Source organism: Odontesthes bonariensis, chromosome 23 (genome assembly GCF_027942865.1).
Source record: "Odontesthes bonariensis isolate fOdoBon6 chromosome 23, fOdoBon6.hap1, whole genome shotgun sequence".
Lineage (NCBI taxonomy): Eukaryota > Metazoa > Chordata > Actinopteri > Atheriniformes > Atherinopsidae > Odontesthes > Odontesthes bonariensis.
This window is the reverse complement of record NC_134528.1, coordinates 12,481,494-12,495,249: the sequence shown is the minus strand read 5'-3', so window position 1 is coordinate 12,495,249 and position 13,756 is coordinate 12,481,494. Positions and strand designations below refer to the sequence as shown.

At 42.9% G+C, this 13,756-nt stretch overlaps 1 protein-coding gene across 5 annotated transcripts in view; it reads right to left on the bottom strand.

The window, feature by feature from the left end:
- The window catches only part of ctbp2l (C-terminal binding protein 2, like), a 97,301-nt gene extending 83,877 nt beyond the window's left edge, over positions 1–13,424 (bottom strand). For 3 of the 5 annotated variants that reach the window (XM_075458044.1, XM_075458047.1, XM_075458050.1), the window contains exon 1: positions 13,025–13,424. The gene's annotated coding sequence lies outside the window, so the exon portion shown is untranslated. Of the gene's footprint in view, positions 1–12,192; positions 12,211–13,024 lie in introns of those variants that run through there. The other 2 variants (XM_075458051.1, XM_075458046.1) reach the window with 2 other exon arrangements.
- Between the last annotated feature and the right edge of the window lie 332 nt (positions 13,425–13,756).

The following is a 13,756-nucleotide window of genomic DNA, read 5'->3' as shown; positions in this document are numbered from 1 at the left end:
TAAAAAGCTCCAGCGCATAACATCTACTATGAATATATGCACCGGGATGGAAACTAGAAGTCTCTGAGGAAACTCTTTTACATTTAACTAGGTATGTGTAAGTGGAGCATGAAGGCAGCATTTAGTCAACACAAACCCAATTAAAAACTTGTTTTTGCAGTTAACTCGTGTTCTCCAGGGATGCCACCTTAAAATTCAAGAATTCCCACAAGAGAAATCATATTTTGACCACATCTCTTCATCAATCAAGATTAATTTCGATGAGACTGTGCACCTCACGACCGGTGGTAATAAAGTGTGCAACTGCCACCCGGCTCAGCTCACACAGGGTGAGAAGAATGGCATATGACACCGACTACTCAGCAAAGAGAGAACAAGATCAGACTAGTGCTCGCTTTTTAACCTCCATTGTTTGTACTTGACAACGAGGCCATAAAACCAATGAGGACTGTAAACATTTGTGCACATCTGTGCTGACGTTATGAGATGCAAGTTCCATCCAAGGCTCAGTTGTCAAGAAAGCTGGTAACTGCCCTGAGACTTTACTGAGATTGTAATTGTTAACCATCATCATACCGACACGGTCATTGTGCGCATGTTAGCATTTAGCTCGCACCGTTTCTACGCCATGGAACTGCCAGGTAAGAGCCACTGGCATGGCTGTGTCATTTAAAGTCTTCCAAGGAAACAAATTAAACTCATTTACAAATTTCAAATCAAGACATGGTTTGAGTACTTTCTTTTACCATCATTCAAAGAAACCACACAAAACAGCAAAGCCCCCTCAGATTCAGATTTTATCTGCAAGTTTGTCATGATCCTCAGCTCAAATGACTCCACTCAGATGATTGCTCTAATAGTAACAGGCCTATGTGTACAGTATATATGCAGTTTGCTGGTTGTCGGTAATCAAGAACATTTATTTATTCTATTTTTCCCCGAACTGAAAACATCTGCTCATCAGTTTCAACCTGATTTTGACTTTTTGTTTTATTTTCCTCCCAAATGATTGGCATTCTGTTTACCTGACATAAGCCCCCTCTGCTCATCCGCAGCATGAGGAGCATTGTACCAAACAGATAAGTCTTAAAGAAAAGAAAAAACATATTATTGCTCTGCAGCTATGGCTTTGGCTGGGGAGATTATGACAACTCAAGTCGCCAACTGCCATGCTGTAAGCTGTCTCATTGCCTTCTCAATTGGATAATTAATGTTGCCATCAAAAACCACACACAGCAATAATTTAAATTTGTATGAACTTAAGTAAATCATAGCAGGAGACCTTTAAATTTACGACGTCGAGTCTTACTGGGAACAGTAAGAGGCTTCCTTTCTTTTTTACAGCAGGAAGCAATGACCCGTGATTGTGGAGCTGCCACTCACGGTAGGAAGTCGCACACAATTTTCCTCCTTCGCCTTACCTCCTAGTGATTAGAGGAACATCTGCAAACACAGACAGCCCTCTCCGCTTCTCTTTTCATATTTTACACAAGCAAACTCCAGGAATCATTACCCAACATGAGCTCATCATTAACACATTCATAATGCAGTGTAATGGATTATATAATTGCTCCATTAATCAAGGGAGCCACCGCGGCATACTTTCCTATAGATTAGTTTAATTATGGGAAATGCCTCCATTAAAATAGATGCTCTGTTTGCATTAGCAGAATTCAAAAGTCTCCATTTTGCACAGTGGGGATTTGCAGCTGGCTGAAGTTTGGAAACATCTTGGCAACATACAGCCCTAAGTTTGCTCGCTGAGAACTCTTCAATGAAAATGTGTCACTGGCAGGAGGACACAATGAAGAAGTAGGCAAAAGGGCAAATGCTTTTCAGACAACCAACTCTCAGACTCGAAAGTCACTAACGTCCCAAATATTTATCGGAATGTCACAGCCAGCACCTGTGTAATGAATATTCCAGCTTTATATATATATACAATATAGTATATGATGCTGGAATCATCTGAAACAGATTAAGAAATGTAGGCATGGATGTACTTCTCATCTGATTCCAGCAGCTGGCATGACTTTTGAAGCCTTAATCCAACAGTGTCATCGGTTATTTGTCAAGAAAGAAATAGACATTAATTAAAGATAGACCCTTTAGTTTGAGTGACATTTGACCATCAGCACCGAGGGACACTCAAGGTATTTTGGTTTTCTCATCCTTATCAAAAGGTCAGTGGCAGACAGAGACCCTTATGCATTGATGACAAGAAATAACAGCCTTCATTGGGGTGGGGGCTGTGTTACATAAAAAAAAATCGTTTTGGATATAAAGAGATTGCAGCACACTTATCACCTCTCGTCTGCTTCCTCCCCCAGACTGTAGTTAAAGCGACTGTCTTCTATTCTTTTGCCTTGTACTTGCAGTTGAAGGGTAGAGTGGGTGAGCCTGAACATTTCTATTTTTTTTTCTTAAAACGCCGGCATCCATAGAATAGTCCAAATAAGCCGCAAATCTAAACAGGAACCGAGTTGCTGGTCCCTTCGTCAATACCTTCACAGAAACAAACAACTAAATGGTTTGTGGTTAGTGTTAAGATGTTGGCAAAGCTTCACAAGGCTTAAAGCCTTCTGCCATAACACAGCCTGAGCCAAACAGAAAGACGGAGCGAGACACACAGAATAAAAGATGGCAAGCAATGTTTTTCCATTGTGAGACATGCCTATGTAATGCTTGAAAAAAAATAGGAAGAGCTTACGCATTCACCTTATTGAAGTGACATTTAAATACGCAGGAGCCATTTTCTTTCTCAGTTCCCTGAACCCCCCACCCACCCCCTCCACTCACCCACCTCCTCCTTTCTCTCGTTCCCTCTGTGCCACTGTAATTTGAAGCTGTCACAAACAAATCCTCCTTGTAGACCTTTCCAAATGTCAGGTTCCATCAAGCGGGGTGACAGCCTCAAAAAAAAAAAAAAAATCAGGCCCTTGGAAACTTTTGTCAGGAGTTCAAGCACACATGCATATTAATGGGCATTCACAAATTCACTCCTCGCACAGTAGCTGGTGTAGGAAAAAGGACTGGCTGAGCCACTGATCTGACAGTTACTTGACTCCACATGTGAAACTTTTTTTTTTTTAAATATCTCTGGCCGGAAAATGGCCGGGGATATTAGCCCAGTTTTGTCTGGGCAGGTAGTGATCGGTCAAGAACCTTTTCCTGTAATAGTACAAAAATAACTTCTTATCTAATTTCAATCAAGTAAGTTAAGCCAGCAGAGCGATATTTGGATACAACAGGTGGGATTGTTCAGTGGAAATGAAACAACACCCACTACCTTAACAACAGTTTAAATAATATGAATCGGTTTATTAAAGCAACAGATGTGGTGTCCAACTTCTCTTATTTTAAATTAGGTGGAAACACAGGTAAAGCTCATTCTCCTTTGGACAATTATAACTGAGCATATTCATTTTCACTTCTGAATACGAATGAAAGCTGCTTGCCTCGGGAAAAAACTGTGTCTAGCTTTGAAAACACTTAAAGTTAACATGCCATATAGGATGTTATACAATAGATAGTTAGATAAACAATCCTAACTATGATCAAATTATACATCTTGGAAAATAGAACCAGGCTCTTTTATACGTATAAGGTGGAAGTTAAACAGAATACCACGAATCCTATAGAAAACGTCATCTAAACCATAAAATGGATTCGTCGCCCATTCCTAATTGATAATAATACTATAGAACATTGAGGATTTTCATTCTTCCAAATTTGAACCTGTGTCGGCAGTTCAGTTGATATCGTCTGCTTCTATTTTACCAAGTTTACGCTCTGAATACAACTAATTCAAGTTGTGTTGTTGGACAGCACCCATGAGTCAGACATAGCGACTGAACTAACACCACGTTAGGACTGCACAGGGACTAGCGGTCACAGATTTTATGCTTGCAATGTCCTCTCAAAAATCCCCATTAGAAAAAATGTCTAAAAAAGGTCACAGCCCACAGCCAGACAGCAGCTCTGCCGACAAAGGTGACGGGGTGGGGAAAGCAAAGGGTTGCGTTCACAGGGCTGCTGTGCTAATGCCCTGCAGTGGAATTTAGACGCGTTTCGTCCAACACATTTGCTGCGTTAAACATTAGCTTCTTTTTCAAATAAAAAAATAGGCAGGCAAAGTCACCAAGTCGGCACCGAGGAAGAGGAGTTTTAACACAGAGTGAAAGGCGGGGTCGAGAATGCTTCGTGAGAAAGGAAAAATTCCCACCACGGCGTCGCTTTACGTTATATCAGTATAAACGGTACGATCTGATTTTCATACCAGGTTTGATGCAATACTACGACTGTACACCAGCCTCATTAGAAAAAAATAAAAATCTTTGCATTCACCAAAATAAAATGTCCACAGATAATTAAAAACACAGCAAGGCTGTATCAATTTTATCCATTCACCAATTCTGTGAAATCTAGATCCCACTGGGTAACTAAACTGGAAAATAATAAGCACCATTACTCACTTATTCAATGAGAGCAACTGGATGAGATGCTAACTGAAAAGGTTTATTGGACAATTGAAGCAAAGCCTTGAACTGATCGGGGTCAAAAACAAGTAAATAGCAAGGAGACTCATGACCTCTTGCACATGTAAAGTTACTAAACAAACTGTTAGCAGGATGAACAATCGCATGTGTAATTTTACTACGCTGAGTGTGAAGGAATGAGATGAAAGAAAGCAAGAGGAGCTAATCAACTCTAACTCTTCAGTGGCATCCCAAGAACTGTCTGCCACTAGTTCAGTATGCACAAAGAGCACATGGCATCAATAAGTCAACACGCTGGATCCAAACTCCTCAGCCATGAAAAGAGTGCAAAATTAAATTAATTTTGCAGATGATATGCTTGAAGGAATTAAAAGTAAATCGAGTTTAATAAGAGGCCGTGAAGAAATTCTAAACGTAAAGAGACAACCTGCGCCGGAGCACGGAAAAAGCAGCCACGTGATGTCACTGTGTAGGAGATGCTGAGATGGTGGAGGTCTTGGAGGTTAAAGGAGGAACAGGGAAGGGGAAAACAGGCTCTTTTTCTTCCTTTTCCGTTTCAAGCAGTTCGACTGCCATCTTCTAGGCTGTGCCATCGCAGCTGCACATCGTGTTGACATGTCCAGAAGGCCGGGCTGGTTTGGGGTGTTTCTCCCACCCCTTCACATTTTTCCTCTTCGTTGCCTTGCATCAGGCACAAGATCTGAGGCTTTAATATGGCTGCCAGTGAGGCAACAGCCATTTAATAACAATGCAATAGTTCCTCACAGCAGTGGTCCACTGTCACTCATACACCCTGCCGTGTGCAGATGGTACATTGTCTGTGATTTACGAAAACACTCTCCTTACCGAGATGTTTTCCTTTTCGTTCTCTACAACGCACGCACACACAAACGCACTGTTCTTTTTGTCAGCAATACTTAACTCTCATCTTGACAGAAACAACACACTTTTTGCTCCGCAGCCCATACAGTCATATTTTGTAACAGGTCAGCTGAGGTGGCCGGTCCCAGAGGTGATCCAAAAGCGTATGAGTGTTTGTGTGTGCGTGTTTGTGTGTGCGTGTTTGTGTGTGTGTGTGTGTGGTTAGCAGTAAGCATCTCGCATGTGCCTCATAGCCTCCCGCAGTGGGGGACATCTGGAGGAGGCGTTACCATGTACACAGAGAAAAGAAGAAGAGTTCAGGCCTGAAATATCAGCCTCCAAGGACACAACAGGCTTTCATTACCAAACAAAGGGGAAAACAGCGGTCAAGATTTATTCCTTAAACGGAGCTAATGTTACTATGAGATAGTCACCTTGCAAAGTTGCCCAAAAACTCATTCTTATAATCAGTCCCCCCCCCCACCCCAAATTAGGGCACATTCTGATGAAAATGACCCTTAATTCAGAGAAAGGAAAAAGCTTTGGAATACCCATTTCACAAGGTAGATGTTCATTATGAGCCAGCAGGGAAGAGCCTCCTCTTAATAGAGTGTCAGCCATAAACATACCTCATCATCAGCGAGCCTGCCATTTGATCTCACCTCTGGGAGTTCTGTGCTGGGCGTCTTCATTCGTTTCTTCTGCGTTTGGCTGCCTGTTTACTCAGTAATGGACTCTGCCCGGAGAGTTGTTAAGGGGAACAAAGTGAAAGCGCCCGACACTCTGCTGAGGCCGTGATTAACGAGTGAATTAGGAAACAACTCCAGGTCACCTTCTTTTACATTGTGATGGACGAGCTAATGTGGAAATCTGATAGCCTTTGTTATAGGTGAGCCACAACCTGGATCACAGGTGGAGCGAGGTGATGCTGCAGTTACAGTGTGTACAAGCCTTTCCAAGAATCTTCAATCAATGCACCGCTCATCTTTAATCAACAGTTCAAAAGGAATGCAGAGATAATCAAAGTGGGATGTTTTACTGTTTCGACAATAAACATCCCACTGAGAAGTGTGCATGCAACTGTGTCCACCACTGTCTGTAAAGCTTTAGCTAGCACTGCCCTAGTTCAGCTGCGTATATGCCATCTCTCCTGTCACAGGCAGTTTACAAGACGGGGAATGAGGACTGCCATCTGTCCCACCTCTATGGGGTGCACAGAGGGACGTTTTGCTCAGTTTTGGCATGCCTGACTTCCCCTAATGCTGCACAAATGTTTAGACACATTACATAAGCAATGAAACCTTCACTGGGGTAGAGGAGGGATAGAGATGGATACAGGCAGAAAAAGAGAAGAAAAAGCAAAGGAGGAAAGGAGATAAGAAGTGTTGGAGAGCAGCTTCTGGTCTTTTCATTCCTCTGACTAAGCGCACTCTCAGGCAGACGAGAGCACTACAGGGCTGCGTCGGTGTTGCTATAGGGAACGTGTCGAGTAAAGAACTGGAATAAGGAAGTCCAGTTTGAAAGCAAATGCCAAGACTTCACACTTTTCATTGTTAAGGGAGGATTGTAGCATCCTGGAAAGTTTTCACAGCTGCAGTAAATCTATCTTTAACATCTAAAATCCTGCCCCAGTAAACGCTTAGACCAATGTTGCAAAGTACATGGGAAGTGAGTTTGCAGGTAGTGCATTTGTTGTAAGATGTTGTTACTTTGCACTTACATAAACACAAAGATAAGAAACTATCTTTTTTAAAACCGCTCAAAGAAAAAGGAACATTTGAGGAAAGCGCAAAGCAGAAAAAGACAGATTGATTTTTCTAGTGCGAACCATGACCTCCTAAAGACTGCTTCATGAGATTTTCTCCACCATCCGTTTAACTTGTATAACATTTCATGGCAGCATGAATGTCCTCGTCTGCATCGCTCTCATCCCTCGTAAAGTGAAGGATGTTGGGTATGCATCCAACAAAAACAGCTCGTGTGCAATCCTCCAAAATCTAACAGCGCTTGGCCATGCAGTTAGTTTCACTCCACCAGAAAAGCAGATTCTTTGTCCACGAGGATTTCTTGTCTTTTCTGAGGCAGGGCAACGCTAAAAGGACCAACAACATTACCAGTGCAAGTAAGGGTAGTCTTAATCCCAGATTGTTCCACATATTTTTTAAGAGTGCCTGTGGCAGCGACGCGATATAAGCAGGACACCCGCTATTTGCAAAGCTGTGTGAGGTCAACGCAGAGCAGTTACAGAATCATACAGGAACCCTAAATGGTGCTTCCAAGAGTTAACTTGCAACTTTGTCCATCCACCTGTATACTTTTTTTCCTCCACTTTACCTAACTTCATCTGTTGTTGTTGCTGCGGGCATCGTACTCAAGTTACATTCAATTTTACACCTCACACTAGTTGCTCCTGATTTCTTTATCATACATTTTTCAACATTTGGGGGGGGGACGACAAGCAAACTCATAAACAGCACCCTCCAGCTCCCCAGGGTTCCAGCATGGACATACCAAAACACAAACGTGGCTGATGGATTTTAAATTTTAACAGTTACTCACAAAAGCACCCTTCTGTATTTCTGTACCATACTGGATAAAGTTTGGGGAAATCCTGAACATGTGCGGCAGACATATTGCAACTATACTGCATTCGAGAGATATGCCCCCCCCCCCCCATAAAAGGTCTCATCCCACCCACAGTACTTGCAGTGACTTTAATCACTGATTTTATCATTTCCTCAGTGCATACACAATGTGAGGTTGAAAGGTATCTTTACTGGTGCTACATGACATGCAAGCGATATATCTGTGGGGACATCTGCATTGCTAAGAATTTGACAGCAAGATGAGGCAACCCAACAGTTTCATTAGCTCCGCTGATATACAGATACACAGCGAAAAGCTGCAGATGCCATGTAATAGAGGCTTCTTAGGCCAACTAAGCAGCAACGGATCTGTTTCCATGGTGGTCCTTCTGCCTTCCTCGTAGTCTCCCCTGCAATTAATGATGCACAGTGATTTTCCTAGAACCACCTCCCATCCTGTGCTTGGGTTGCTTTATGCATTTATACAGTATATGTGACTCCGTTTGTGCATGCTTGCAGGAAAGAGCTAAATTTTCTCTGCACCAGAGGAGTAACATCTGAATTTGCATTCAGCAATGAGACAGATATCTGGCAATGATGTTGAATTTGTAAGCATGCACCTCGTCTTATAATGTCTTTTAGTAGCTTTGTAAACACTTATAAATGCAGAATATAGCAACAGCAACCCCCCCCCCCCACCCCTTTCAGCTCTCATCAGACTCGCACATCTCCAAAGAAACCAAGGGCAGGAGAGGAGGAGGAGATATTGCAAATCACATTATGGGACATGAAATTAATCCACCCTCCCAAAACATTTGGCCTTCACACAGTTTAACCTTGAAACTGCTTTTCATTCCCTTGCATGACTTCATAAAACCCCCTCTGTCACATCCAAAAGAGCAAGTCTGACATTACAACAATGGCTCTGCTAAGGTAATTATTCAATAGGATCCTTCACCGTGCGGATGATACGTTGTAATTTCATTTCACTTATGTCTGTTTCATAATGTAATACACAATTGGGAAGGGGCGCTTTACCTCCCAAAAGACCATTTCCTCCTTAAGATAATAAAATCCTTTTGTGCTTGCCTTTGAGAAATCCTTGGTGGATTATGCGAGTGCAAATTCAGAAGCACATCAATTAATATGCATTAAATGAAAGTGTATTAAGTTGTAAGAAAATAATTAATAACTCTAATTGCTGTGCCGCTGCTTTGCCAGGCGACATCGTACCTTAACACTAACTAGGCTGTCTCTGACACGGCCAACAGGGGAAAAGGTACAAGCGTTAGTTGACCTTTTACATCGCTGAGAGACGATGCACTTCCACTTTATTATAAAGCCACCTCACTCTCCCCCGATACTAGTGTAGAGCAGTGCAAGGTAAAAGCACAGAAAGACTGTTAGATCCAGTCCAATAATAGCAGAAAATCTGCAAGCCAGATAACCAGGAGGCTGAGCTCTTCTGGTTTCAGCCAGGATAAAATACATCTGTTTGTGTTAGAGAATACTGTAGATCTCTTATGCAAGCCCTATCATTGGATCTTTTCCTTTTGTATAGTACAGAGAACAGCACTGGCACAGGGTACCACTTTCTCCTTTACAATGAAAGAGACACCCATGGTTCTAATTATCCTTTGCTCTTGTGTAGCTGCGGAGAACACAAGTGCTGCTACTGTCGATGAAATTATAGCAATGCAGGAGTAAGCAATGACAGCAGAAAAATCTCCAAGTCCCCTCTCCCATCTCTTCTATGCATGTGCATAGTCTTGCTGAAAAATGAGGAGGCAGCATGCCGCAAGAGAAAAGGGAGGCAGAGAAGTGGGAATGACACGTAAACTGTTTCTTTGAGATATCTTTTCAGTAAGCCATCTGTAAAGATTAGTGGGGTTGTGGAACCATGAGGGAGAAGCTCCGGCAGAGTAATGGCTCCTTCAGCTGGTGAGAGTGCCGAAGATACTAAGTAGTTTTTCCACTGTTTTAAAACCGTCCACTTTGACCAAGAGCTATCAATGGCTAGGCCTGCTGTCTTGATCAGTTTACAGTTCCAACTCCATGTTTTTCCTTCCCCCCTCTTTTTTTTTTTTTTTGTCAAAATTACCCTGACTTTCAGCTAAATCAATCTTGCCTTTAGTTGGAGATAATGAGCACGTTCAGCTGGCTTCAAATGAACACCGCTGCTCCCGGGCTCCTCTGCTCAACACAGTCACATCACACAGACACTTTTGAGGAAGGCACAAAGGAGAAGAGAAGTCTCAGCCTTCTGAGACCAATTAAAAACACATATCAAATTGACCTAAAAGAAGCATAGTAATGCATTCATTTACACTGATGCCCCGTCCCAATAGCTTCTCCTGCTTTTAGATTCCTTTCGATTGTTTACACCTGACAAACAAACTACCTTAAGAGAAAAGGAAAGATGAGAAAAAGGCATTTCTCTCATATCTGCAGGATTGAAGACTACACTGAGAGGCAGTGACCAAATACAGGTATACAATTTCTCCCACAGCATACGTTCAAGCTCATTTAAAGGACATGGGGGCCAGATTTACCACCTTAGCAGTCCAGTATGTATACATTGGAATAGGTGATCCTTTTTTATTGAACTTTAGTAAAAACACTTGTGACATATGCGATTACTTGTTCCAAATAACATCAAATTGGCAATCAATAATCATATCTTTGAAAATTTTTCTTCCAAAGAGTCGTCCAAACCCAAAAACTAGACCCTTTTCAATCATATGAGGTATCAATTTCAGTTCAATTAAGCTCTAAAAGCTCTTTAAAAAAAAATAAATAAATGAAATGGAAAGGAGAATTTCAGGCAGCTCCTCAACTAGTGCAGCCCCAGTCAGAATTATTTCCAAGACATATTTAGTACCAAAGCCCAGCGGGTATGCAGCGACTCTGAAACATGTTCCGTCTCGCTTCCACAGCACTTTTAGGGAGGCCGCTCTCATAAATCCCCTCTAATGGTCGCTGGTGAGGGAACTTTTTAACACAGAACTTAGCAGCCACTGTTATTCACCCACAGAGCGAGAGTCTTGGGATGATGGATGGTAATAAATATTGCACGGGGCTAACAGAGGTCTCCTCAGAGACGTTCAATTGCCTTGAGTGATAGGGTGCTGCTCGGCAACACAGGAGAGGATGGCAGAGGGCAGGCTCTTCGCTGGGTCGACTGAGTGAGTCTGTTCAATATCCTCAGTGGAAACGTGACAGTCCCTGTTCTAAGTGATAACACTGAGTCATAATGTGCAAAGCGTAAAGAAAAGCAGGGGGGTTCAGAATAAATATGCTTCTGTCTTCTATTTCAACTTGTGCATGGCAGGTTTGTTGGTTATGAATGAGGAATTGATCTGCCAACAGGGAAAGAACAACCCACTGTGGATGTAATAATTGTGGATGTACCTGGCATGTGAGGGGAAAAGAATACTGCTCAGTGTTATGACCCCTTCCCTGCTGCTCTTGTGACTGGAGCTGTTAAATTGAGCTTTCTGACAAGGGAGCTCTGTGGAGCTCATCTGCCCACCATCTTAACTGCTTCCATGACAATGGCTCACAACAGAGCAGATGTCCAGGCTGCACACATCTGTAGTGGCCTTAGACTCCTTCGGGCACACCCTCCTCCCCTTCCTGATCTAATACATGCACATGGGTACTCATAAGTGAGACAAAGAGCTCCGCTACCGAGGTCGTCTCTAATTTAGCTTACAGACATCAGATAATTTGATTTGATTACCTCAAGATTAACCCCCTCCACCCAATCCAATACATGTCCTGTTATCGTCTTTTCAGAGTAAGCACTGAATTAATTGTTCCAATAAAATGTAAGAGCACTTAATAGGGACTGCATTTAAAAAAAAAAAAAAAAAAAAGTTAACACAAACCAATCAGCAGCATATTCATACACAGTCTGCAACTGGTAGTGGCCGTTAACTGGAGATGCACTCTCCATAGCAATTTCTTTTTAAGTTTACACTTGCAGCCAAGTTGCTGAATATTCACTGAAATGAATAGCTCAGCAACTTAAAGCTTAAAGTTCCAGTCCTCTCCAAAGTGCTGGATGGTCCTGGGGAGTCCTGGGGGGCATCCCATGAAACAAGGGGGCTCAGTTACACTGCACTTCCATTTACTTAACAACTTTCAGACTCCAACTGACTGTGCACTTTTCTCCCCCAACGTCTTACCCCATTTCGCTTTATCCTGCAAAACTCTACATCTCCCAACCCCACACAAATCCCTACCTGCGTGATTCCTCAGGGCATCACGAGCAGGTGTTTGATCCCTTCCATCGTTTGTGGGTTCCTGCCTGGGATGCAAAAAGTTTAGGAAGCCTATGATCCTCTGTGATGATGTGTTGCAGCCTCTTCAAAGCTCTTCCTGGGAGCTTTTCAAATTGAGCCGAGGCCACGTACGTGTGAAAGGTCTGTGACATTTGATGCAGCCTGGACTGAAGATGTGCTCGGTTGTGGTGACTCGTGAGTGTGTGTGTGTGTGCGCGCGCGCGCGCGTTTTTAAGACACACAGGCAAAGCAGTAAGCAGCACTTTAGATTACACTGTGTGACGTCTTCCACGGCACTATTTCCCCCCACAAAAACTCACTCATTCGGAACAAGTATGCGGTATTAGAGGATTTATGAGCAAGTAGTCTCGCTGGAAAGCTCAACTCCACAACCACTCAACACACTCTCTGGCCACTAATGCACTTCCTATTTTCTATTAGCCGACACACTCTCTCCGTACGGAGACTCGTTGCGTGCAAAAACAACATAGTGCCCGCGTCCCTCTTTCCACGCTAAAATTAACCACACAATTTCAGCGCTGGGGGTAAAACGCGGGCAATTCGTGTCCACGTTAGACGGGGCAGCTATAGCGTGGTCAGAAATCACGTCTCTGGGTGTTCAACCCACCCGTCCATTCCCCATCTTCATGGCGCAGTAAGGTGGACACACATGGTCAGAGCTGTATGCGGACCTGAAACCCGACGGCAGCCAGCACGAGACAACTCTCACACGCGAGCCCAAACTGAATTAAACGTGAAAAATGCCTCTTGCCGTGCTGTAGAGGAGCCTTACCTGGATGAATGATGTCTGGTCGCAAGTTGAGAAAGCAGACTTTTTCTTTTTTTTCTTCTTCTTTTCTTTTTTTTTTTTTTTTTTTTTCAAGCACACGTCGGCGGCAGCATCATCCGCTTCAGGACAAATGTTTCATGCGAAGATTTGATTTGGAGTCATTCTGATTCCACCTTGTTAATCCTCCGTGCAGCTTCTTTCCAGCAGACGGGAAGAGATGACAAGATAGCAGAGGAGTGATAACCTAACAGGGAACAGGCTGCAATGTGTCTAAAAAAAAACAAAAAAACGAGTCCTTGTTTATTAAAATACGGCGGAGCATAAACGCCGAGTAGGTGTCTAACTGTTTCACCGCTTTATTTTTTTCCTCCCCCTCTCGCTCCCTGTCTCTCTTTGGCTGTAGTCTGTCTAACTCTCCTTTTTTTTTATCAAGGCGGGGTCTTGGGTCGTTTAAACCAATGACATAAACCAAAGCGAAGACGACCCCCTTCCCTCCTCCTTCTCCTCCTTCCACCACCACCACATCACACGGATAGACACTCACCTTCTGCTCACATACTTAGCAAAAAAAAAAAATCATGAGGTCAAATGGGAAATTTTGCTTTCTTCCACTGGAACGACCCTATCTCTCCGTTAAAGTTTTTCAAATTGAGAATCATCTTAATGGGGTACAGTGAGAGAAAAAAATGCTCTAGGTGCCAAAGCTTTCATTTTCACTGCTTTAAGTTGGAAAGG